This window comes from Ambystoma mexicanum, chromosome 6p (assembly GCF_040938575.1).
Source record: "Ambystoma mexicanum isolate Mex_15411 chromosome 6p, UKY_AmexF1_1, whole genome shotgun sequence".
Taxonomy (NCBI): Eukaryota; Metazoa; Chordata; class Amphibia; order Caudata; family Ambystomatidae; genus Ambystoma; species Ambystoma mexicanum.
Window position 1 is genome coordinate 1,257,814,580 of NC_090935.1, and position 26,897 is coordinate 1,257,841,476.

Below are 26,897 nucleotides of genomic sequence, written 5' to 3' on the forward strand. Positions count from 1 at the left end.
CATACTGTCAACAATGGGATGGCTTCATTAAATAATGGGACACTACAGTGCCATAGATAACAATTCACAGATACATCAGAACGTATGACAAGGCCCAGCAGGGTGATTATTTCTGCAATTCGCAACGACTGAGGTTCATGTGACTTCCACATAGACTATGCCAAGACATATAATTGACCTATAATCAGTCTCTTGCTTTGGCAAATTGGGATGGCCTTGTTATGGGTAATCCCACACTTTTGATATGGACATGGTTTTCATGGTCCGGCTTAGGTTTTCTGTATTGTAATGCTATATATTTTTTAATTATGGTCTCAATTTAATTCATTTTCTTGGCCCATCTACAACAACTGTATTTATCCCATAGTCTTCGACATTTCCCTTAGTGCAAAGACGCCTTCGGCTAATGCTGCGCTCTTCATAGACTAAATCAATCCATCAAGGATCTGCAACAAAAAAGGAACACATTTCGCCTTTTGCTAGTCTTAATTAGCATGGTGGACTGTGATACAGGTTCCAAGTTGGGCGGAAGTGCACTGCACCAAAGACTGATTGGTAAATGGAATGACCATGAAAATGTGAGCAAGAGGGAAAGTGGACTTATGGTTTCCAGCTACCGCTTCCCTACAGATTTCGTAGACATGGTTGGTACCATTGACAAAACATAGGAGCTAATGTAGGCAAGGATGTGGAGTATGCACGGAGGCGTGTGCGCGCGAACACACACACACGCACAAACTAATGTTGGAAACACTTTGCCTTAGGGAAAGGGTTCCATGCTTCTCCACCAGCTGCTGCCTATCTGTGCTGGTAAATCCACAGAGAGAGCCCTCCCCTCTATTTACCTTGATTGCAGCGTTGTCCCTTCTGATGCATCTTTGTGCTTACCTTGGCAAAAGGCCTGCGCGATAAACAACACGCACCTCTGTAAATATGCGTACGATTTAATTGGAGGAAATTAAAAAAGAAAATCTGAGCCCAGCCACCAGTGGCACCAGAAAAACGTCGTCCACACATTTCACCTCTGTTCTCTTGCTCGGTAATATTTATGCAGAGGCTGCCAATGCGAACATGTTTGTAAGATGCTACCATTTCTATCAAGGATACCCAAAAATGCTGAGGTGTGTACACAAACGTTTCATCTGAAAGCTGCGTGATTTATTGCATTTAAAATATTCAGAATTAATAAGTTATGGTAATTTTGACAGTCAAATGATTTATGAGGCCAAAAAAAGCATACATTATGGATTCTGTTAAGTGTCCTCAGAGTTTAAAAACACTTCTGCGTTCTTCTTTCTCTCTTCAACTATTGCTTCCAATTCGCAGCAGTTGGGTGCTCATCAGTGTTGTGCTGTTAAACAAAGTGGCATTTAAGGTTCACCCTTAAACTGTTAAGTTTCCGCTGCATGCATCTAATTGTTATTGCATTAAATTCGGGCAACCAGAAGATGACTTTGGCTCAGTCAGTATTTGCTTTGACATTTTAAGAATATCTTTGAAAAAGTTATGTCGTAACCTTGCCACTTTAAAATTTCACAGCATAGTTCTTGACGATTTCAACGGCACTTTTTTTAGTAGACAAAAAGACAATGTAATTATTAACTACCAAAAAGACACGACAAAAGGATGCTGTGTATACACGGGCACCGATGAGCATGCGCTGTTCCCAGTATACAAAGACTCACTGTGTAAAAAATAAGAAATATGAAAAAACATTAAGGAAGATATGGTGCTGTTCAATTTTAGTAAGAAATAAAGTTGAAACAAATTAGGATTTTAGCTAGTATTCAGCCAGAAATCATTGATATGTATTGTTATCGGAATTTGTAAAGCGCAGCAGCCACCCGAAGGAACAAACAAAAGGAGCAGTCACATAAGAATTCAAATAGGAAGGTTTTCAGGCCATGACGGAAGGACAGGTGATTCTGCGTAAAACAGAGGGCGAGGGGAAGGGAATGTAGCTGACGTCAAATTGGGTTATGTGGGCACAGTAAGGAGGTTGGAGCACATCACGTGCAGCCATGTTCTGCAAAGGTTGGAGCCGGTGTGTCAGGTGAGCGGGCTGACCCAGATACAGTGCGTTGCAGTAATCAATACCGCTCATCACCAAAGAAGATACAACAGGAGCATGGAAATTGGCAGGAATATAAGGCAGGACCTTGCGAAGGGACCTAAGCTTAAAATGGACAACAACCACCTGATCTGACATCATCAGAGAGGTCCAGATCATAATAACCACATATATTTCTAGCGGGACTGGAGGCGGACAGCCTTGGACAAATATGTGTGTGTTTTGATAGCTGACTTCTTGGTTCTCTCATATCCTCTCCAGTACACGGCAGCTGCAGCAGACAGATAGGCCCTCATTACAAGTTTGGCGGTCAGGTAATAAAGTGCCTGTAGCACTGTGTACTGGCACTATTACCAGATCAGCCAATTCCGAGCCATATCGCTGGAAACACTGACACCAGTAACACCATACTCTGTGCTACTGGTGCCGGAAACACAGCCATCGGTACTAGCGGCACCCCCCAGACATCTGCCAGTAACACCGGCAACAAAGAGAAACTGGCACATTACGAGCATGGACAATCCGGTACTATAAAAATGCCAGTAGTACTGGAAGATCTATGTGGGAAACACTGGCACCGCAGACCAGTAGGTAAATGGTCCTAGGTGGGGCTAAATAGGCCACTGGTGCACCAATTCCCCCCAGTTGCACTCAACACAATCAGGACCAACAGAAAAGGCCCACACCCACACCCAGAAAACTCCCCCAACACAACCATGCTGCCCCTCTCAGTGGTAGCAATGGACATTGAGGCGCTGCACACTGCAGTGCAGCCGAATGAGCTGGAGCAGCAACAATGGTGACAGGAGGCCAGAGAGAGGAGGCGGAGGAGGATGGCTGGGATGCAAGTGGTGAGGTGGAGTTAAGCAGTCATACCCTGCACAATGGTCCCTGACAGATGGGCAGATACATACCATGTACCGGCTAAACACTGGAGACAATACATGAACCACTCAACCAAATCCAGGGCGACATAGGGAGCAGGACCGGCATCCAGACAGCCATACCACCGTTGTTGAAGATGGTGTCGGTCATGCACTTCCTCGCCACAGGCATGTTGCAGCTCTCGGTGGGCCAGCTATTTGTTTGTTTGTTTATTTATTTATAGAGGGCTCCCAGCCCTAGGGTATCTGGGCGCATTACATGAATGTGCAGTTTCTTAGTTACAAAAAAAGCATTGTTACAGGAGTATACAATTTCTACATTACAATACATAGGAATACAGTGTTGTACTACAGAGTAAGAGTGTACAGAAGAAAACGATGCTGGACATCAAGAGACATAGAATACATACAGGAGGGTGTTATACAACGAGCTAGAGACGGCACAGGAGTTGTTATGCTTGGTTTCTAGTTAAAGATAACTCACCAAGTCTACTGTGGCACATCTTTGGAGATGAGCCAGAGTTTGGTATTTTTCCTGAATTTATAGAAGGATTGGTCACTTCTTAAGGAGGTGGGTAGAGAGGTCCAGAGTTGAGCAGCCGTGACCAGGAAGCTACTGCCCCCTGCTTGTTTTAGTCTAAGCCTGGGAACTCTCAGGCATTAGCCAATCTAGTGGTTCGAGTGGGGTTGTTTTTGGTGAATTCTTAAGTGAGGTATTGAGGGGCTGAGTTGTTGAGACATTTGTAAGTCAGGGAGACTGTTTTAAGTTGTATTCTGTCCTTAATGGAGAGCCGATTGTTGTTACGTCTGAACACTGAGATGTGTTGTCTTCTGGAGATGCCTAAGGCAGTTCTGAGAGCGTTGTTCTGCAGAATCTGGATTTTATTAACAATATATTTACTGGCACCTATGTACATTGCATGGCAATAGTATTTTTTTGACAATATTAGGGCTCTGGACAGTGTGTTGCAGCTTTCTGTAGAGAGAAAGGGTTTGCAGGCGTGGGTAAGCCCTCCTGCGCCTTGTGGGCCAGCACATCGCCCTCCCAAACACGCTGACATATATAAAGGCCACCAAGGCCTGCTTGTACACGCTTGCAGGCATGCCAAGCGTGCTTGGTGCATTGGACTGCACACATGTTGAGCTGGTGCCCTCACCCGCCACAGAGGAGGTGTACAGGAACCGGACACAGTACCATTCCATTAACGTATAGATGACCTCTGACGCCGACTTCACCATCAAGCACTGCTGCGCCAGGTTCTCAGGGTCAACCGACGACTCCATGGTTCTGCGGAACAGCGCGCGACGCGGCACAGCAGATAAAGGATCTGGATGTTGGGTGAATACATGGACAAGTACACACACATTGCTGCATGGGTCACAGGCAAAGGGCGGGGCATGACAGAAATGCATGACTCAAAACCACCATCAGTAGGAACAACCAACACATGCCCAACAGTCAGTCCACAAAACACAGGTGTATCACCAGACTGTTGTCATGTCAGTCATTGGCGATTACATACGTGAACTCTGAGGAGGAAAACAAGCAACACACTACAGGTACCAGAATGCAACACTGCCACTCCACCAAATTAAGTCCTGCAGTGCACTCCCCCCACCCCCAGGCCAATGAGGGCATGTTCTTGAGAGGTGCCTTCATGCATACACGCACAGTCTGTGGAGACCCCTCAGTCACAGGCAACACCACTGCCGGCACCACCTGCCATGCATGTACACATTCAATGCAAATGTGAAAGTGCCCCATTCAGTGCACCATTGCCACTTGTGTGAATGTCCGGTGCACAATTGTGACTGCTAACTGACAGGGGTGTAAGATAGTGGGATAGTATGGGAGAAGGACAACACGTCTATGGAGTGCCGTTGCCAGGTACTGTGATGCTAAACATGTCATGTGTATTCCGTGCCTACTGTGCATGTAAGCCCTCATGCTGCGTTGATGCATGTCAGTGTATGTCCAGACTGTAGTGTGGGCATCATGTAGTGTGTGAAGACACTGTTGGGGCGGTGGCATGGCGATTACCACACCACAGGGATATGCATGCAGGGCCTGTTGGTGGCTAGTGTAGTCCCACCAACAGCAGTCTACCCCAGGCAGTACAGCACAGCACAGTATGGATGACACACATTGGCCGACACAGGGTGCAATGAGAACGTATGTCCTGCCACATGCATGCCATGGCTCACCATGTGTTCCCCCCCCCTTGCAGATGTTTCTGGATATCCACAACTGCCTTGGCTAAGGACCCCGCTGAAGGATACATAGTCGCCAGAGGGTATGGCATACAAACGTGCCCCTGTGGGAACCAGGGCAACCATCGAACAGACGTTTGGACTTTTGGAGGCACGTTTCAGATGCCTACACCGGTCAGGGGGTGCACTTATGTACAGGCCAGAGAAGATGGGGCAGATAGCCCTGGCCTGTGCAATATTGCATAATATCTGCATCAGACGAAACATAACCCCAGCCCCAGATCTGGACATGACCCACCAGAGGGCAGAGATGATGATGATGGCAAGGCAGCACCAGTCAGGCAAAGGCACATGCACATGGACGCCAGGAACGGGCGTATTGTCTGATAAGAACTCATAAACAACGTCTTCTGAGGCCCCCTCACTGTGCACTACCCATGCTACATTACTGCATTTGATGCACTCACTCAATAAAATATATACACATGAATACGGACTGTGCACTTATTGTTGCAAGTGATGAAATAAATGTATTGAAATGTACTACAGTCTACAGGTTAAACCCTGTGCCCACTACCCCCTCTACAAACACTCACCACCCCCCGCACACTCCGACAACAAAGTGTCTCATGTGAAAGTCCACAGTCTCACTGCCTGTGCCTTTTCATGGCACTACCTTTGCCATGGGCGGGTGTGCCCGTTAGTCGTAGTGAGCAGCGCCTAGGGCTGCTTTGCACCAAGCTCGCAGGGGGGTTGGTACTGGAGGGGGGTCTGATTCCTGAGCCCTCATGTGCTACTGGTTAGCCTTCAGGGAGAGTGCCCTAGACTCAGCAAAAGCTGACACCCCCTGATTGTCCTCCCAGACACTCTGTGTAAGGAGAATGAGGGCTGATGTAGTGCGGCCCAGGGCATGGGTACAGCATCGGCTGGTTGCCGGAATACGCTCACGTATCAGCTGGGATTTGGTCAGATGCCGGTGTTGTATTTCTGCCATTTCATTGTGGTTGGCCTCCATCAAGGGAGGGCTGTGGGGGGCTGAGGGACTGAAGGTGGGGGAAGGATAGGTGGAGCACTCTGGTGAGGCACCAGTGTCTTGCCCTCCATCTGCTGCCTCAGCCTCATCGCAGGTGGTACTGTGATAGGCAGGTTGCTGATGATGTGCGCTTTATATGTGCGCCTAGGGTGTTCCACTGCCTGGGCCTGTGGTGGTGCCTGTTGTCCTGGCCTGCTGCCGAGGCCTGTGGTGGTGGCTGTTGCTCTTGGACTGCTGCCTAGGCCTGTGGTGGTGGCTGTTGGTCCTGGCCTGCTTCCTGGGCCTGTGTCAGTGGCTGTTGGTTCTGTCCTGCTGCCTGGGCCGGTGGTGGTAGCAGTTGGTCCTGCCCTGCTGCCTCGGTCAATGGAGCATGCTTTGCCACAGATGCGATGGGGTGGGGGGTTGGGCAGCACAACCGGATCTCATATGGTCTGAGGATGGTCCAACGCTGTCAGTGGATGAGCCTGTTAGGGTGAGATGACGAAGCGGTTAGATGCCTGTGTGTGACACTGATGCACTTGCATTACACAAATTCAACATTGCATGTTCCCTGGCCTGGACACGATGTCTTGTGGTGATTTGTTCACTGAACTCATGGCATGGTGGCTTGTTGTTGTGTGTGCAATGGAGATGTGCTATTAGTCCACTCATGCCATTGTGCACATGGCCAGTGCTCATGTGCATGGATACTTTTTGTGTATGATTCTATTGCATGGTTTACATTGACCCTGACCCCTGTCATCCATTTGTGCACAGTGATTTTTGTTGTTGATGTCACACTTACTACCCCTTTCCTTTGACACATTTCCCTGACCTGTTGTGTGTGCACAATGCTGGGCATACAGGTGCGGCTTGTTGTACTCTCCGCCATCCCCTTTGGTCCCTGCTCCGGCCTCTGCACCTCCAATGCCCCTGATTCCCTCAAGCAGAGTCGTAGGCAGAATTGTCTAGCAAGTGGGGCCTGAAGCTAATGTAGTTGGGCCCACCACAGTGACATTAACATCTGTAAATGCCCACACAGCGTTGTTGGGTGGGCATTTACAGATTTGGAGTGGGCCTTGCCCACTCAGGCCCTACCCTGTTTACGCCTCTGCCCTCAAGATGAATTATCGAGCTGCATCGGTCTTCCCAACGGTCTTCCCAGCATGACTGTTCCGCCTCCTGTGGCAATGGACTCACAGCAGTGGGCTGCCAGTAGGTTGTGCACCTGCAGCTGCAGGTTATCTCACCTCTTGCGGCATTCTTTCAATGTTTGGGGGGTGGCCTCCACCCCTGTTACTTTACTGACCACCTCCTCCTCCAATATGGCCAACTTGCGGCATCTCCTGGTGCGGCAGTTGTCCCGGCCAAACAGTGTTGCAGCATTTGCCACTATGTGGTCTGTGAGTACCATCAGTTCTGCCTCTGAGAAGCAAGGCTTGTGGAGCCAGACTTCATGCAGGCTAGTTTCCGATACTCAGGTTATCTTGACAGTGTTACCGTGAATGAATGCCAACAGGAAATGCCTGATTTTAAATGGATTGAGTTGTCCAAAATTGCTGCCGCCCAACTTCCAGTTCCTGCGATAACGCTGTTTCAGTGTTTCTGGCATCGGAAGCAACGCTGCTGGTGTTTCCGTCACATTGGGGACTGAACCGCTGTTACCAGCATGTTTTCTCATGGTAGCACCAGCATTTCTCCCCTTTGCCAGTGTAACCGTCATGCCCATACCAGCGATTCCGGAATTTGCGCGGTGCGCAGCCACAGAGTCGGAATATGCTGGTGATTCCGTCAATCTGGTAGCCGTTAAGGGTACTACCGGATTGACGGTATCACTGGCATCGCTCAGGGAAACTTGTAATGAGGGCCATAGTCTGCCTATAAACATGTTCCTGTTTTTCGAAAATTTGGGCCTTGGTATAAAACTAGCCATTAGCCCTGAAAAGACAAGCTGTGCGCTCTGCTGCTAGAAATGCCCTTCTTATTATCCCCCTACGTGGCACTGTTATGTGCTTCTAGCTGACTTTGGATGGGGGCATGACATTCGCTCACTGTCTTTATTTGGTGGCCATAATATATAATCAGATTACAGACGCAGTACAGTAGACAGCCCAGAGTTAGCTTTGCCTTTAGCAAGTGCATTCTCAGTGGTGGCTCGGGGGTCACTGCTGTGATTTTTATTTGACAACGGCCAGGGTATGGACATACTGAAGGTCCATGGCTATCTCCATGGAGGAGCCTCAAGAGGAATTCTCCACATAGGTAGTTGGAGAGTCCTCATTTCCCATTGCCCTACACAGTCATTTCTCTCTGGTGCACCAGTGTCCCATTTCAGCACTCTGCCAGGCGGAAAGGGATCATGTTTGCCATCCCTCAGACCCTGGAATTTCTGTCCAGTTATTGAAAATCACTGACCACATAGTATAGGCTTGGAAAAATAATGCTGTGTGTATCGATGAATACACAAATGATGAGTGATTCTGTTTCAGAAACTAGCTTTTGTGCTCAAATTAATTAAGTGTCATAATAAAAATAGAGCATTTAGTCATCTATTTAGATTGCCTGGTGGCTATTTCACTTTTCACCTGTTCTACCTCCTGGCCACCAGGAGGTGGAGAACGGGTTTGTTCATGGAGCAGACCATCAAGAGAAGGACAGGGGTGAATTAATGCCTAGCGTAAGTGCTTCCCCCAGTTAGATGAACTCCATTGCCAAGATGATTGTCCAGCAGCTCGATGCTGGTCTTTAAATGTCCCCTCCTGGCACAGTTGACAAGCCTGGGGATCCTTTCAGACCTGTGTACTGCCATTTGCTATGCAAGAAGGTAGAGAGTGAAGGAAGGTTCTTAATGCACTACTCTCTTGTTCCTGAACGTAACACTAATTTAACAATATTGGTCTCCTTATTCAGTACACCGCTCAGGGCCTCATTGAAACTATAATTATAATTACCACCTGTTCTGCTGTGAAGCATAACTGGGAGTTGAGCAACTTTATAATATGGGATAGTATTACTATGTTATGGAATACATAAATTTGAATTTAGCCATCCTCAGAGTCTGCCATGGCTACCCTACACCACCTGATTTCTCTAATATCAAGTGGGATAGACCTACAGGGTTGAGTGGGGGCCTACCTGTAATTGTCAGTAATGTGGAGCAGTTCTGTTTTAACCAAGCTTTAAACTTATCATTTTTTTGTATCTATATTTATTTGAAATTGTGATCAGAAATGACTTACAATGACACATTTACAGAGGGCTGAAAGATTCCCACAAAGGGTGTCTGTACAATAGCATATAGATGAGAACAAATCGGGAGCCAGTTTATGAGGGTGTAAAAAATGAGGACATATAGCATAGACAAAACAAAACAAACAAACAAAATATATATAAGGAAAAGTGATTTACAAATGTAATATTAACATAAGGGGGGGGGAGCAAGTGCTTCAAACTACAATGGAGAACTAATGAAAAATGCAAAATTACATTATTAAGCGTCACTAGAGTCAGTGGTGGTGTCAGGCAGGGAGGGATGGGTAGGAGGGATGGGACACCAGCAAGTAATTGAAGTTTAAGACAAGCTTTGAAGAGATCCACTGTTGGGCAGGCTTTGATTGTTATGGGCAGTGTGTTTCAGTGGAGTGGGGTGAGTAAGGAGAAAGAGCGGAAGCAAGAGGAGGCACAGGGAGTGTATGGGAAAATCAGGTTGAGTGCAGAGGAGGATCGGAGGGAACAAGATGGTGAGTAAACTAAGATACTATTAGACCATTTATACTTTTAAGACTAGGGCCCTCATTAGGACCCAGGTGTTAAGGGGTTTACGGCGCCGTAAACGGCGCCGACCCTTAACGCCTGATTCCAAGGTCCCTTTGCGGGATGGTGATTTTAACGCCTGCTTTTTGCAGGCGTTAAAACCCATGCCGCAAAGGGACCTTGGTGCTAATTACGCCACCGTAATTTACGGTGGGGCAATTAGCGCCTTTCCCCATTCCCATTATGCCCTATGGGTCAAAAATGGTTATGGGGAAGGGTAACATGGGAAATGGGGATTTACCGCCCCACTCACCTTGGAATGGGGCGGTAAATCCGCCATCCACCATGGTGTAAACATAGTTTACACCATCGTGGTAAGGGTACGACCCAGGCGGTAACTTACCGCCTGGGTCGTAATGAGGCCCTAGGAGAGGGAACTTGAAAAAAGAGATGTTGTCAGTAGGTAGAAGTGGGGGGATCTGGGTAGGTTATAGAGAGTGCGGGGAGCAAAGTTGAGAACTTTGTCTAATTTTGAGAAGGTCATATGAGCAGCAGGGGCAGTGGTATTGATGATAATTGTTGCAGTCGTGGGCAGCTGTGAAAGAGGATCCCAAAATTGCAAGCCTTGCGTGAGAGAACAAGACAGTCAGACGTGATGAAGGTAGGAAAGTGAAGGGCACAGCTGGAATTGAAGGCTTGAAGAAGGATGTCTTCTGTTTTTGAACAGTTCAGCATGAGGCAAAACAATGCCATCCAGGGACATATTTCGGTGATACATTTAGTAATCTGTTCTGAGATGGCTGGGATGAAAGAGGGAAAGGAGAACAATATTTTAGTGTCATCAGTAAAAAGATGACATTGAAAGTCAGAGGGTAAGAAAGGTGTCACTAGGGAAGAGGTATAGAAGGTGAAGAGCAGAGGTCCAAGAACTGATCTTTGGGGATGCTGACAGCGAGAGGCATGGAGTGAGAGGTTTACAAGTTGCCAGAGATTGTTAAGGATAAACTTTTCAGGCAGGAGATGACCCAAGCATATTTCTGAAACCCAAGGGAGAGTGAGGAGGAGAGAGTTATTGATAGTGGCAAATGTGTCAAAGTGGCAGAAAGGTCCAAAGGATGATGCAAGGGTGCAGAAGGAGGATACTGACACACAGGTGGCATGCTTGTTGGCATACACTTTTATTTTATTTAATCAAAATAAAGAGGAAACTTATCTCTCCCTAACTCTGAGGGGTTTCCCTGCCTCAATTAAGGAAATAAACATTTGGTCAGAATGTCCATGTCCAAGTTAAAAAAGGGTCCACTGTCATGAGTCAAAATGCCTACTTCTGCCCCTCACACTTGTAACCAGACTAAAGTGGTAGTGGATCTTCTTGGTCCAGAAGATTGGCTCCCTTCTGGACAACGGATCCTAGTTCCAATTGGCAGGTTGGAACTTTGCCTGAATGAATGACTCCCTTCCACAGGTCTCATTTCCTTTCCAAGATATAAAACAAAGTTCCAGCTTGTGGTGCTGTAAAGTTCTCAGTTCAAACTCAGAGATAATTCCTTATTGCCCATAGTTTTCTTCACTATTGGGTTCCTGGAGAATGCCTCCCTTCTCCAGGTATCCTGTTCTCACTATTTCCACTGTGCCAGGGGAATGACTCCCTTCACTGGGCCTTCCTTGGTCTTGCTTCACGGTACACAACACTAGGGGATATGGCTTCCTTCCCCTAATCTCTGTTGGCTTGCAGTTTCACTGTAGTAGGGGGAATTCCTCCCTTCCCCTGTCCCTTCTCAGGCTCTCTACCACAGTTCACGAAGGCTGCGGGAATGACTCCCTTCCCCGGGTCCTTCTCAGGCTCTTTGTCACAGTTCACGAAGGTTGGGTGATTGGCTCCCTGTCACGATCCATGCCCCTGACCCCCTCAGATATAAAAGCTCCCTGGCAGCAGTGGGGATAAAGCCCTTCACACTGACCCCAAGGGCCTTAAAACGCCATCAGAAACATACATGGAGTCTGTCCTGGCGCCTTTGGCTCATTATCAGGAATAACGCAATATCAGTTTTGGACTTTAATCCAACAAGCAGGCCTATTACACAGCTCAGTTCTTTAGAACCAAGCCATGCGGTCTAGTGTTTTGGGTGTGGCTGGGCCTGGAACTACTTTACCTGGGCTATTTAAACGACACCCAAACAGCAGAACACGCTTTCCGTTATTCTGCACTCCTGCAGCGTACCGCTCATCGTGTCCAGCTCCTGCTCATCTGCTTCTCCGGCGGCCCGATCCTGAAGCCCTAGATCCGGATTCCTTCAATAACCTACAAGAACAGCATTAGTGAGCAAGAGCACTTACCTGTGAAGTAACCGGTCTTGAATCCATCCTGCGCTTCGCTTACCTCGGCCATCTCCGGAGATCGCCGCAACCTGCAAAGGTAAAAAAACAAGGACAGCATTATTAACAATTCTCACCTGGGCAAGCAGCGAGTCCTGGCAGCAGCCTGCGCTTCTCTTACCTCGCCCATCTCCGGGTTTCACCGCAACCTGCAAGGGAGAAGGAACAAGGTCAGCATTAACAAAGCACTTACCTGGGCAAGCAGCCCTTCGATTGCTCATCTCTCCGGAACATCACCGTAACCTGTACAAAGAGAAGAGAACACAGGTTAGCAATTAACACCAATAAACAGCACAGCGCTCCGCGCATCAATAACTCACTGTGGCCTTCGCCATCGGCACGGCAACTCCGAGATCGCAACCATCCCTGTGAAAACAAAAAGAGACATTGTTAGGGAACAGCGTAGTGGAGCAAGACCCAGAGAAGACAGAGAAAACAGAGGGAAAGAAAGAGGCAGAATAAAGACAGAAAAGACATTATAACTCACCTGGAAGACAGCAAGCAGAGTCGGAGTCGCAGCTGGTCTGGGCCCGACATAAGGGCACACGAACCAGTGAAGCAACTAGGTCCACGGAACGCCCACACCAACCACGCACCCCTGCACAGAGACGCAGGACAGAGAGTTCAACGCACATAAACATAATAAACATAAGGTGAGCAATAACCCCAAGGGAGGGGATTTGGACCAGAGGGAGGTGGGAGTCCACCCATCACAGAACCAGTATCTTAACCCTCCATTCTCCTGTTATAGGTACTACCCAACATCTGGCACATAACCACGCAGAGAGGGGTCCAGGATAGACCTTAAACCTCCATCCAGTATTGTGTGGCGCCCTCGTGGATACCAGGTGAGCGTAACACTCCCTTCCCCACACACTTCTCAGGTTCTTTATCACAGTTAATGAAGGCTGGGGCATGACTCCCTTCCCCAGGCCCTTCTCAAGCTCTTTATCAAAATGTATGAAGGTTGGGGAATGACTCCTTTCACCAGACCCTTATCAAGCCTCTTATCATGATTCACAAAGGTAGCGGGAATTACTCCCTCCTCCAGGCCCTTCTCAGGCTCTTTATCACAGTTCCCAAAGGCTATGGGATTAACTCCCCTTTGCAGGCCCTTAACATGCCTCTTAACACAATTCACGAAGACTGGGGCAATGGCTCCCTTTCACAGACCCTCCTCAAGCTCTCTATCACAGCTCACGAAGACTGGGGGATTTACTCCCTTCCCCCGGCCCTTCTCAAGCTTCTTATTTTTGGTGTGGGTCCCAGACTCATGTTGGCAGACCTGGATTACTTCCTTGCCAGGTACTGTGACGAGAAAGAGTGATTATGATGCTCTTCCTATGAGGGTGCGGGTGTCAGACCTTTGCTTCACTCTGATTTTTGTGGCAGTCCTAGCTCACACCTCTGCCAGGCACTGCGCCGAACAAGAGGACTCGTGATGGTCTTTCAAATTGGGTGTGGTGCCAGACCCGTGCCTCTCTCTCTCCTGCGCAGCCCCATCAACCATCCAGGTCACCCAGGTACCTCTAGGGTGTTTGTCGGTCCTCTCCAATCAACCGTGGGCTTTCCCGTGTGATTCTTTGTGTTCTTTATGGTTCCTTATGGCTCTATAGGAGCTGCCGTGACCCCAGAGCGTTATGTTCCTCTGTGGCTGTGTTGCTTCCCTTGACAACATGTTTCCACCGCTGCTTTCCCCTGGATTTGGCAATTCCCTGCTCACCAGTCAGTCCTTCCTCTGAACTCCCTCTGCCTGTCTGTCTGAGTTCCACCTAGCAACCCTGTTGCTTTTTCGCTCACTCTTCTATTTTGTAGTGGCTTTGGCCAATCAGAATTCCTGAAACACTAGACTGATCCATATTGTTTTGAGGAACACTCTTCATTCCTCTGCACCTCCTCCTCCTCATCCCAGTATTTCCCTGAGAGCTCTCTCTAAGGTAGACCTAGCTCATCTTCGTCCCAGTACCTTTACCATAGATCTCTTGGGTCGACTATTTTCTTCTTCGTTCCATTACTATTACTACTAAGTACATGACACATGTACATGGGATGGCAAGGTGGAGGAGAGTTAGGTGAGGGGATTGCAGGGAAGTATACTGCCTTCTCCCTGGATAGTCAATCCTAGTCCCATAGGGGAGTTCCACCCCATGAGATACTCCTGCTGAGTACCATCCCCAGGGGGGCTATCGGGTAGTGACTTCACATCCCTGGAGTCATAGAACAGGGGCTTCCCCTCAGGGAGAAGTAACAACATCCACAGATTCATCATATACCCTTCCCCTAATGCCGCTGGCTTCTCCATCTGAGATTGCATAAGGGTTTTTGAAGTTTTCACGCCAGGTCCAAATAGGGGCAACAGGTACATTATTCTTCTTTCCAAGTATTAAGGAGGGTGTATATCTGGGATGCTTTATTTATTTCTTCCATGATTTCCTCAAATCTAGGAAAGTCTGTAATAATAATCGTCTCCTCTGTGAGTCGGGGGGATGACTGCTGAGCTAATGATGGTTTCTCGGCCCCTGAGCTTAATGGTTACCGGAGTCCGGTCATACACTTCCTGGTCTCCATGCACACAGGTGATTTTAACTGGCCTCAACCTCTGTAGTTCATCAGCACAGATCAGGTGTGCCCTCACTGCCATTTGTTTGCTTACTGAGTCTACTAAAGCTGATCCATGGGCTCCATTTACTGTGATAGGTTCATGTGTCTAAAAGGAAGGTGATAGGCAGAAACAGTTAATCATTGTTTTATTGTCTGGGTCCTCTTGAGGTTCTGTACTTTCCCATTCTTCTCCCTCCATCCAACCTATATCCATAGGTTCCTCTTTTTTATTCTGTGGGCCGTTCCTTGCTAGATGTTCTTTCTCACCACAAGAAAAACAAGTTAATATTGGTGTTCTCATCACTGTCTCCTCGTCTGTTTTTCTTATCCCCCATTCTTTCATTAGAGGAAATCTTTTTTCATCTCTTTTCACAGCTTCCCTAGCTCCTGTTCTCACAGATTTGATGGGGTTTCAGGGTGGCGCTCTCTAAAGTTACCCCATGATTCATTATGAGGTGGATTTTGCTATTTTATTTTCAGGTCTTTACACCCTTCTTCATTTTTATGTAAAGCCCTTAGATGTTTGACGGCTTCAGCATGAGCCTGGGCGGTCTCAGTGGCGGTGGTCATAGTGGGTTTGCTTAGTTGGAACACTGCCCTTTATAATGAGGATGGCAAGCTATTAATCAGTTTCTTGAGGGCTAATGCCTCCATAACCTCAGGCAATGTCTTTTTGCTGAACCATTGAGACAGTGGGCCTCATTACAAGTATGGCGGTAAGGCAACAACTGCCCCGGTATCGCTAACAGCACCGTTGCTACCGTACCGCCATACTACGAGTTCTGCTCGCGAGTGCCCTTGCATCCACAAGGTCTGACATGGTGGCCGTACTGGCACCCACCAGCAGAACATGATGGTAGCACCGTTACCGTTATTAACGGTGCTGGTGCTACCACCCTCCCCATTCCCATTGAGCCCATAGGGCTCAATGGGAATGGGGATTACCGGCCCGGCACCGGCGAAAGGGCAATTACCGGGTCCAGATGCGAGTTTGGAGGTAACCTTGCCGGTTTTAAAACATATGCAGGTCTCAAGGAAGTGCTGAGTACATATTTCGACCCACAGCGCAATATCGATCACGAGAGGCACACCTTCAATATGGCATGCCAGATAGCAGGCAAATCCATGGACGCTTTCGCAACTCGTCTTCGCGAGTTGGTAGCGCATTGTGAGTTCCACAAATTTAGGAATGAGGAAGCCATCAGATTGAGAATCGTAGGAGGATACCTGTCATCATCATTCAGGAAGAAACTGCTCAGAGAACAGCTCCCTGATAGCCACCATACTACAAATGGCCAGGACGGAATCTAGGGCGGACACACAAGCCTCGCAGATTCCAACTACTAGGGTCCCTGGAAGAGAACATATATATCAAGTCTTGCCAGTGACTCAAGGCGAAAGCGCAAGCAACAATACATTCAGGGGACCTGCTTCGTCGGGGAGATGTTACCGGTGCGGTCTCCCATTCCCAAATCAAGAAGGCGTGAAATGTCCTGCATTTGGAGACATCTGCACCAAATGTGGCAGAGAAAACCACTTGGCAGTCATCTGCAATTCTCGACATGGACGGCCATAAGGATAAAACTTCACACGGTCCAAGCAAGAGCCTAGCATGAGCAGCGGCGGTCCAAGAAGAGACACAGGCACGAGGAGAGACCTCATGAGACATGAAAGACAAGTTAGCAGAAGGTCTCCATCGCCCTCCATGGAGACGACTATGCCTACATGATGAATGGAGTGACGACCGCTCCCGAGAGGGACATCAACCTGCTAGTAGGAGATCACTAGGCCAAATTTCTCATTGACACAGATGCCACCCTAGATATCAAGTGTGTCATATCAAGAATATTGCACAGTGGCGTCTCCTCCACCAGTAAAACCGTTTCACCTGAAGGTTTTCCAGTGGATGGCAAGAGGCCCAATGCAGAATCATGGGAAGTTCTCCACAACGCCATGGTATAAGGAAAAGTGTGCATGTGCTGAATTTCATGTACTACAAGGGGAGGTTCCGGGGAGCAACCTGCTGGGGCAACCCATTGCTCTCGAAATGGAGATTGCGGCAGTGACATATACCATGCAACACAGACTCTCGGTTGTGCAGGTGTACCCAACTTTGTTTGAAGGCATTAAAGGAGACCCTGTGACACTCCACATCAATTAATCCATACCGCCTGTCGCTCAGCAACAGAGGAGAATACCAATACATCTACAACCGCTCATAGAAAAGGAGATACAATGTCTACTGAGTGAAGACATAATAGAACCGGCTGATGGTCCTACTCCATGGGTGTGCCCCATAGTAGCTGTTCCCAAGAGAGGGTCACCATGCAGAATACGCATATGTGTGGACTTTTGACAGGCGAACAAAGCCATTGGGTGCAAGAGACACCCTGGAATGCACTTAGATGACATGATTAGCCTCCTTAATGGAACAAAAGTATTCTCAAAGCTCGACCTGAAAAAAGGGTATCATCAGATCAGAATAGATGAGCAATCCTGGTATATCACTACTTTTGCCACACTAATTGGACTCTTCAGATATAAGAGACTCTGTTTCGGCATTTGCTTGGCAGCCAAAATATTTCAGGAGAGTGTGAGGAGAGTGATTTGTCACGTGAACAATTTCTTTGATTACACAAATGATATCCTAATCTTTGGGGCTACCGCTGCACAGCACGATCAACCCCTTCAACAAGTGTGCACAGCGCTGGTGCACGCAGGTTTAACCCTAAGCTGTGAAAAGTGTGTCTTCCATAAGTCTCATCTCAAGTTCTATAGACACATTTTCTCTCACACAAGGGCATGAGCCCTGACCCGAGCAAAGTTGCTGCCATTTCTGGAATTTTGCCCCCCAAAGATGTCAGCGAGATCAGGTCTTTTTTAGGAATGGCTAGTTACTGTAGTCGGTACATTTGGGACTTTGTGAACACCAGCGTTCCCCTCAGAGAACTCACTAAGCAAGGCAGAGCATTCCGGTGGTCAGAGCAATGCGAAGAGGCATTCAGGCAGATAAAAAGCAACATTGTGTCAGCAGAACATGTGTTGTACTTCGATCCAAACATGTGCACAGAGGTAACGGCTGACGCCAGTCCCATTGGCCTAGGGGCAATCCTGGTGCAACATCAGCCAGGGCAAGAGTCTCCCAGGAAAGTGATTTCGTATGCCAGCAAGAGTCGTTCAGAGGTGGAAACCAGATACTCACAACCAGTAAAAGAAGGGCTAGCCATCGTATGGGCGTGCAAGCACTTCAAATGTTCTTCCCGGGTAAGCCATTCACAAATGTGATGGATCACCAGGCCTTGGTGACCATCTACAGAAGCTCTCAATGCACAATGCCCCCACAAATAGAAAGGTGGGGTTTACGACTGCAGGACTTTGATTTCACTATCGTTCAAAAACCAGGTAAGGAGTACAACCCAGTAGACTTCATGTCTTGACACCCATTGCTGTACCTGTCCACTGATGCAACTATGGCAGATGAATATGTTCACTTTATCACTCATCATGGCCCCCAATCGCAATCACGCCAAAGATTATTCTAGATCAAACGAGGCAAGATGTCATGCTAAAGAAGGTGCAGGAACTGATGAAATCCGGAAGATGGAGAGATGCAAACGTCATAAGTGGACAAGGCGGAGAACACTCCACTGCTGAGCTACAAGCATTCAGGAATGTACGAGAAGAGCTGTCGATATCGGTGGAAGGACTTGTCATGCAAGGACATCAAATAGTGATTCCCATGAACCTGCGATGATATGTCATAGATCTAGCCCACGAAGGTCACTGCGGGATGGTATCCACAAAGAGACAAGTGAGAGACACCATGTGGTTCCCAGGAATAAACCAAAAGGTGGAATGCACGATCAATGGATGTCACCTGTGTCAGAGTACCTCCAGACCCAATCATCCAGAACTTCTGAAAATGTCTCGCATGCCTGAGCTCCCGTGGACTCATCTTGCAATTGACTTCTTTGGACCCTTTGGAGAAAACAAATACTGGCTAGTTATCAGGGACGAGGCATTCAGGCAGATAAAAAGCAACATTGTGTCAGCAGAACATGTTTTGTACTTGAATCCAAACATGTGCACAGAGGTAACGGCTGACGCCAGTCCCTTTGGCCTAGGGGCAATCCTGGTGCAACATCAGCCAGGGAAACTCTTGGTTTCCTCTGGGTGCATATGATATCATCTACGGTAGCTAGCAATGTTATACCAGTGCTAGACAGCATCTCTGTATGGGGCATTCCTGAAGTCCTGAAATCGGACAATGGTCCACCATTCAGCAGCATGGAGTTTGCAAAATTCATGCAATACATGGGCATCCACCATAGAAAGATCACTCCACTATGGCCACAGGCCAATGGCATGGTGGAGTGGTTCATGGGCAGTCTGAAGAGAGTTCTCCAACAAAATGAGTTACAGTCCATGTCACACAACCAGGCTGTGTGCAGCATGCTCAGAGACAACAGAAACTCGCCACATGGCACGACTGGGAAATATCCCGCTGAACTACTGTTTGGCAGAAAGATAAGGACCAGGCTCCTCCACCTGACAAGTAACCTGAGTGAGGACGCAAAACAGAATAGAGAAGTGGATGCCTGCAAGAAAAAGAGGGGAAGGAGTACGCCAAAGGCAGACGACAAGCCAGGAGCTCTGACTTGTAAGTAGGTGACAAGGTGCTCGTGTGTAGATTGTTGAACAAGGTGGATTCAAAGTTTGATCCAGACTAACTATCTGACGATTTTGCATGTGAATGGAGCGATGATTATTGCTCGCTCTTGGTTATTCGAAATGTTTCTCACTTTAATTGTGTACGGAAGAAGATCAGGAAAGTGGCGAGGAAGGCAATTCAGCAGTATCACATGATGATCCTTTGAGGGAAGACGCTGAGGAGGTGCAAGAAGGACGTAGTGCAAGGCCAATACGATGCATCAGGAGGCCCATGCGTCTGATTGAAGAGATATACAAACGCTGAACTGTGAGTGACTTTTTGTTTGCCCGAAAGGGGGTGATGTCAGGTCCTGGAGAGTACACAGTTAACTGAGCTGTGAGCTTCATCATAAAGAGCAGCAGCCAATGAGCATGCTCAATGCTAACGCATGCGCAATGCTCATGCATGAGCAAAGGAAAAATCCTGTGCTCAGCAGTTTGCTGATTCAGGGGAATAAAGAAGGTTGAACCTCTCTGTGTCTCCTGTATTTCATTGCCACACCGTGGCACATGTGTATTGCTAATTCTCTGTATGGTTTCCTGCCAGCAGTGAGTGAATCTGAGAGTACCCACATTAGAAACAGGACACCTCCAGACCAGTGCTCTTCACCTGCCAAGTCATTACAGAAAGAGGAAAGCTCTTATGCAAGAGAACAACATATGAAATGATGAGGCGCACTACAAATTTATAAGCAGCACTTTTGTTCAAATTAATGATAGTAATATACTTAAATATACTACAGGTGCTCTGGGTGCAGTCCTAGCTATCAGTGCTGAAATAATAACTTATACATTAGCCCATTAAAAACCATCTGATGACATACCATGTCACTCTTCTGTGTAATCACAAATGTTTAATAATACATTTCTTCAATTGCGACAATCTATTACAAAAAGTATTTCTGATTAAGTTCATCAAAGCTTACAATAGAACAACAATTATTTCTCATTAATATTTATAGAGAAAATCAAATATTTCAGTCAGACTTCTTTTTAACCAATGAAGGACACAATCTGTTTTTTTGAAACAATAATGCAAATTCAAACAAATACAAATCCAACTATTATAACTCTCTCAGATAGCACTTTTGGATGTAAGAAGTGGAATTTAAATGAAGATGGTCTCTCATATAAGCATCCCCATATCCATCACTGTGCGTTTTGGGACTCAAGGTCCCTTCTTCAGGTACAAATGCTATCTTTCCAAAAAATGTAACCAAATAAAAGAAATATCTATTTTAATGTTCCACACTTTATTTCAAACTTGAAACATATTCATCAGATAAATGTAAAAAAACTAGTCTCTCAATCCTATACTGACCTGAGTAATGTATTACTATTTGTATGAACAACAAATGCATGTCTAGTTTCTCTCCAGTCCATTGTAAATCACACCATATCGGTCAGTAATTAGCAAAACTCAATGAAGATCACAATGCCATTCTCTACAAGTCAAAGGCGAACATGAAAACCTTGTAATTTATTATTTATATACCAACACGCAAAAAAAAGGTTACATGATAGCCCCCTGTGCGGCTAATATTTCATACTGTAACGCTTAACTTACAATATGTTCAAATCCGTTGTCAATAACAGCAAGGTACCGGATATCTAACGTGACCCAGTATTATCCACCATAGCATACTATAGATCAAAAGGAAATATGTCCTTACTGTAGTAACTTTTTTTAAACCAAGGGCATTCTTAACACCGCAAACAACTGCGTAACTGATGTGTACTAGACTTACCTCAAATTGCGCTTGGTACAGGAACAAGGAGACGGCTGTGAAAACAGCCTCCCGTTCAGTACCATCGCTTTATTTAGTTCTCAATCACGTGACTCGTGCGTAGTACGCAGCCAGTGACGTGATGAATCTCAACTCGAACTAATTTTAAAAAGTGTGGCAGAAATCTTGTAAAAGGCAAAGGATCTTGTGAAGCTTACTTTAAGTAATTAGCAATAACCAGACTGTAATAAAATTCCTAACTTAATGTTCAATGCCTCGCATCACACAATGAACAATCATGCGCCACACTCCATTTGATCACCAAAATGGGTTGATTTAAATGACAACTTAATCTTATACGTAGACCATATGCAATTCAGGCATGGTCCAGCCCAAACTGATAGGTCACATCCTTTCTGCACAAGACCACATGCATCCCCAGACATGTTTTGGCCTCATTGGGCATCATCAGTGAGGAGTTGCTTGGGTGTCTTGGCCCAGAAGTCACAGACCCACGTCTGGCCATACCCGTCCCAGTCAGGGTGACTAAAGTAAACAAAAGGGGTGATGGCTGGAATATTTAGAATTCATCTTAACCTCCGGCATCGCAGCGTTTTTTACTTTGGCTGAAGTGCTGATGGTGGAGTTGAAGAAAGAATGAGGGGTCAGGAGATAGTCTCAATTTTTAGAAGATTTTTGGGTCCTACAAGAAGTATTTCTGTTAGGTTTCCTTTGACCTTCAGGCTTACTGATGTTTGTCCAGCTTTCAAGTGTCGTTAGGCCATTTGAAAAGTGGATCAATACGCTAGATTTTCTAACTACAACAAATGCTGACCTGACTCACTCCAACATCATTGAGTCAAACCACCAAACATGCACCCAATATCTGGAATTATCCACCAGTACCACTCAAGTAATAGCAACTGACAGTTATCCTGGAAAAAAACCCCAATGATCCATCACATACCTATGTGAGGATCCTAGTGTGCAAAGTGCCTGATAGTTAGATTCTGGTAAGCAATACAGAGCTCTATCATGATTAACTTTAGTCTTACTACAAGCTTACTAATTATTTTACGATTGCCAGCTGAAGGCTGCAAGCAAGCTATTATTATATGATTAAGTTAATGTCATGCTAACAGCAGATCTTGTGTTCATTTTGGCATGGCTGGGAAACAGCCAATGATGTTGATAAAAGTGCATGTTAGGACGATATCCTTGGCCTCACCCTATATATCCTGTTCACGAACAAGCTATATTATTTTCCCTAGGTCCTGAATTTCTATGTTCCTGGGGTCAGGCTTCAGGGGAACCAGCTATCCGCTGCAATCCTTCTTTTAATCACTGAAACACCCTGTGGCTATGATGTTCAGGTATTTTACGTCATACAGCCTGTGGAAGTAAATATTAGGAAACGTGATTTAAAAAAATTGTATTTATGGAAATAAACTGGTGAGCATCAACATTAAAATACCATAATTGCCTATAACCTACCTTAGGAACCACAGTTAAAAAAGAGCAGGTTTATGCTCCCATAGGTAAGCAGAAACCATTAAAAAAATGAATAGCATGTTGTGGGATGGGTAGTTACTTATCTGACAATACAGTCATCTGAAACAAGATATCTTTTCTGATAAGGGGTGCAGTTATCTGGGGTTATCATAGATTGCTCAACACTGGCTGATTTGATAAATTACATTTTAGAAGAATTGTTAAGCTTGCCAAGGAGTACCCTGAATTTGCTCATAAAAGCATAATGGGCCTCATTACGTGTTTGGCGGTAACCTGCCGGTGCTACCGGCAGGTTGCCACCGAACTCGTAACCCCATTCCGCTGCCTGATATCACGGTGCCACTGGGACATTACAAGTCCCGTTGGTCCGGGGATGACAGGCGACGGAAAGTGTAAGTCCCCATTCCTGTGGAGTCCTATAGGACTATAGGACTCCAATATAGGGCTCCACAGGAATGGGGAGATGGTAGCACCGGCACTGTTGCTAATGGTGCCTCCATGAAAACCATGGCTGCAGGGGCCGGTGCCCCCAGCAGGACAGACTTGCTCGGTGCAATGGCCCCTGGAGGCATACTTGTAGTCTGGCGGTCCGGAAAGGGTGCCGGTACGCTGCTACCGGCACCCTTATTTACAGACCGTCAGGCTTATAATGAGGCCCAATGGGAGTTATATAGCAATGCACATGTGTCAGAATGACTACTGCTCTGTAGGAGTAGTACAAGGGTGAGGAGTGGCTAAACTGCCTACTCAGATCTGCACTACTACCAATCCAGCACTGATCCCAATCGTAAAGATGAAACATGCAAAGCCCGAATGGTATACCTCATTCGCCTTGTGGGGTGTTGCAGGCTCATTGTAGGCATTACCTTCACAGGGGGTGTGAGATTAGAACAGTAGCAACCCAAACAACTTTAGTACAGTGTTTCCAAAATAAAACGAGGTCCAATCAAAGTCACATAAAAGTATAGAATTTTAATAAAACAATAAAATGAAAACAATTAATCAGAAAATACTAGTAAAACCCACCCATCTGGAAGGAACACAGAGAATGTAAACGTTTGTGAAAGGTCACTCCGGGAGATAAGCAGAGGTGTTAAGGCAGTAAGATTGGGCAACAATACCAATGTTTCAATATGAGTTCTTGGACAAAATGTAGAGAAGCGGGGCTTGAAGTCACTATGGTCTCAATGAGTGGACCGGGGGATAAGGACTATTCAAAGTACCTCTATTCTTGTCTTTGAAGCTCAACAGTGTTGAGCCAGTCTTCTACCTACTTTACCTGTGGCCGAGCCAGTGTCAAGATGTTCTAGTCGATGTGATCTCGCGGCCAGTCATTATTCAGTTAGTTCAAAGATGCAGCCACCTGATGGGTTGAGTCAGTGTTGGAGAAGGCAAGATGATGACTTTCAATGGTTTATGGTGGCAGTTGAGTCGGCGGCAGATTGGCTGCACTAGGTTGAGTTGGTGTTCTAGACTGGAGAGGTGGTTGCTTCCAGCAGTCGAATCATAGCTCTAGTCATTTGGTCCGATGACGTTAAGTCCGTGATCGGGTGCCATGACGTTAAGTCTGCGATCGGGTCGAGACGGGTAAGAATGCTTCAGTGGGTTGTGTCAGCGTCTGGATGGCTCAAAATGCAGGCAGCGGTCAATGGTTCATAAAGTTACAAAAGCAGCATTGAGGTCTCTGTGAGGTGTAGTCAATCTGGCTTGAATATATTTCAACGTGGTAAAACAGGATTCCAAGCTGCTTATCGATTTTTGGATTACTGAGAGTACCAATCTAGGGCCTCCAGAACAAAGTTAGCCCTTCTGTCCTGCACTCCTACTCCATGGAGTTGGCTGGTACCTAGAGGGAGTCCTTCACCTTCACAGATGAATCAAAGAAGGCAGGGGTTCCCCCTACTTCCTTATAAAGGCAAAATGTCACACAAAGTGTTCCAAAGCAAGCCAGCTGTAAGATTTCCAGTTGGTGTGGTTGTAACACACCTTTACCTTACAACAGCCCACCCAGAGTGCCTTGCCTGCAGGAAATGGGGCAGGAGCAGGAAGTGGTAGAGGGCCCTAACAGAAAACAAGATGGTGAAATCCATCTCTCAGCCTACCTCTCCCTTCTGCCTAGTCTGACTCCATGCCCTTTCCATGCCTACTGACTTCAAAGGTACTCCAGTGTTCAGCACCCTGGTGTGGGAGAAGCGTTGTTATGTCAGTGCTGTCTTTGAAGCACACGTTCCAAGGAGCTCTCTGGGGGCATTCTTCTGGGCCCTGAGAAGGAATGTGTTTCCGTTGCTGAAGCAGGATGATCAAATGTCAGCATCCTGGCCATTGTCCCATATGGAACCTGTGAAAACAGTCAGACTAGCCACTAATATACATCAGACCTGTCCTAGCGGGGTCCTGCTCACAGAGCTGACACTAGAGTGATATAAGATTTCTGTGGCTTCATAATTGTGCGATTCAGGCAACCACCATGCCATTCCAGGCATGGCTTCAGTTTACAGTTGTACATGCCACCAGACTGACTAGGTTACACAACTATTTAGAATTTAGATCAGATGTGCAGACAATTAAAGAGCCAGCTCTGTCTGTAGGAACGTTGTGTTCTAGCAGCTGTCAGGAATGCATATCTGTCCTTTGAACCTGTCCTTTGCCAATATACAGCTGGTCCTGAGGTTTCCAGGAGGCTGGCTCATAAAAGGTATTTTTTTTGTATGGAGCATTTACAAAAAGGAGGATCTGATAAGCAGACCTTCTTTTCAGAAACAGAATTATCCACATCATTTTAAATATTAAAATTTAAAAAATTATAAAAGCTTGGGCTATTTCATCCTCACCAGATAGCATTCTGTCACAGTACAATACATTGTTTTCCAATTTACCCTATAGATTGGCACAGATGTGAGGATATATGTGGCAATCACGAAAATTGATAACAGCTTAAAGGTCCTATGGTGGGTCTTTATCAGAATAATTTTCTTTTTATTTTATGTTATTGATTGATTCCTAAAGACTCTTTACAAGTTTAACATTTTACAACGTTTAATTTACAGCTTAATCCAATTAAATCCAATCTAAAATACTAAAATACAATACGATAAAATACTGGGACATACAGTCCATTTCTATTTCCAGCACATATTTAAAATCAATTTCATTATGACATAATTTCTTACTTTCATAATTTCATACTTTTGATGAAAAGGTCCACAGTCCTGTAAAAACCATTCTCAAAACGCTGTTAAAAACACTGTAAGTCATTCTTATATAAAGAATGAAACATAAATAACTCAAAGTATATACCTATTGATCATTACAACTGGAGAGGCACACTAACGTTTAGGCCTATTTGACAACTGCAGCAGAGGCCAAGTGGGAGGAGATAATGTAGCAATGTTTTCACATATCAGTTTATTTTAAATCACAAGGTGCACCTAATTGCTTTAAAGTTTCCACGAAATGCCGCCAAACGCTAAACGCCAAACGGCAGTTGTTCCGGCTCACTATTAAGGCAATATGACCAAAAAGAATCACTCTTAATTGCATCATAGTTGTGTACATATTTTCCTAATATTGTCATGTAGGTTGGGCCCAACATTTTACATTCTGTTAAAGCATGTCTTGGTGTCTTAATTTTCCCGGTTAACCCACAGACTCGACATGTCCTTTTTTCCTGGTGAATTTTAGTATATGCCCCTTTAGAAACCATCCGAGGAAGCTGGTTTGTGTGTAACCTGTATCTTAGACTTCGGACAGCAGGATTAGGGCACTGTTTTAAATAGGCCTGTGGATCCAGGAACCTATGTGTCACTTGTGCTATATATTCATATGTTCTCAGATAGGATAACCAAGTATAATTATTGGCCCAGTCCCACCGCTCAAGTTTTATAATAAATATGGCTTTTAAAATAACTAAATGTGTGCCGCGCTCAAAGTCTGGATGCCAATTTATGTTGTCATATAGTTTATCAAGTTCCTGGTGGATTCTCTTGCTACCGGTATCGATACCTCAACACCCGTCTCCAGCACCAATCTTCAATAATGCA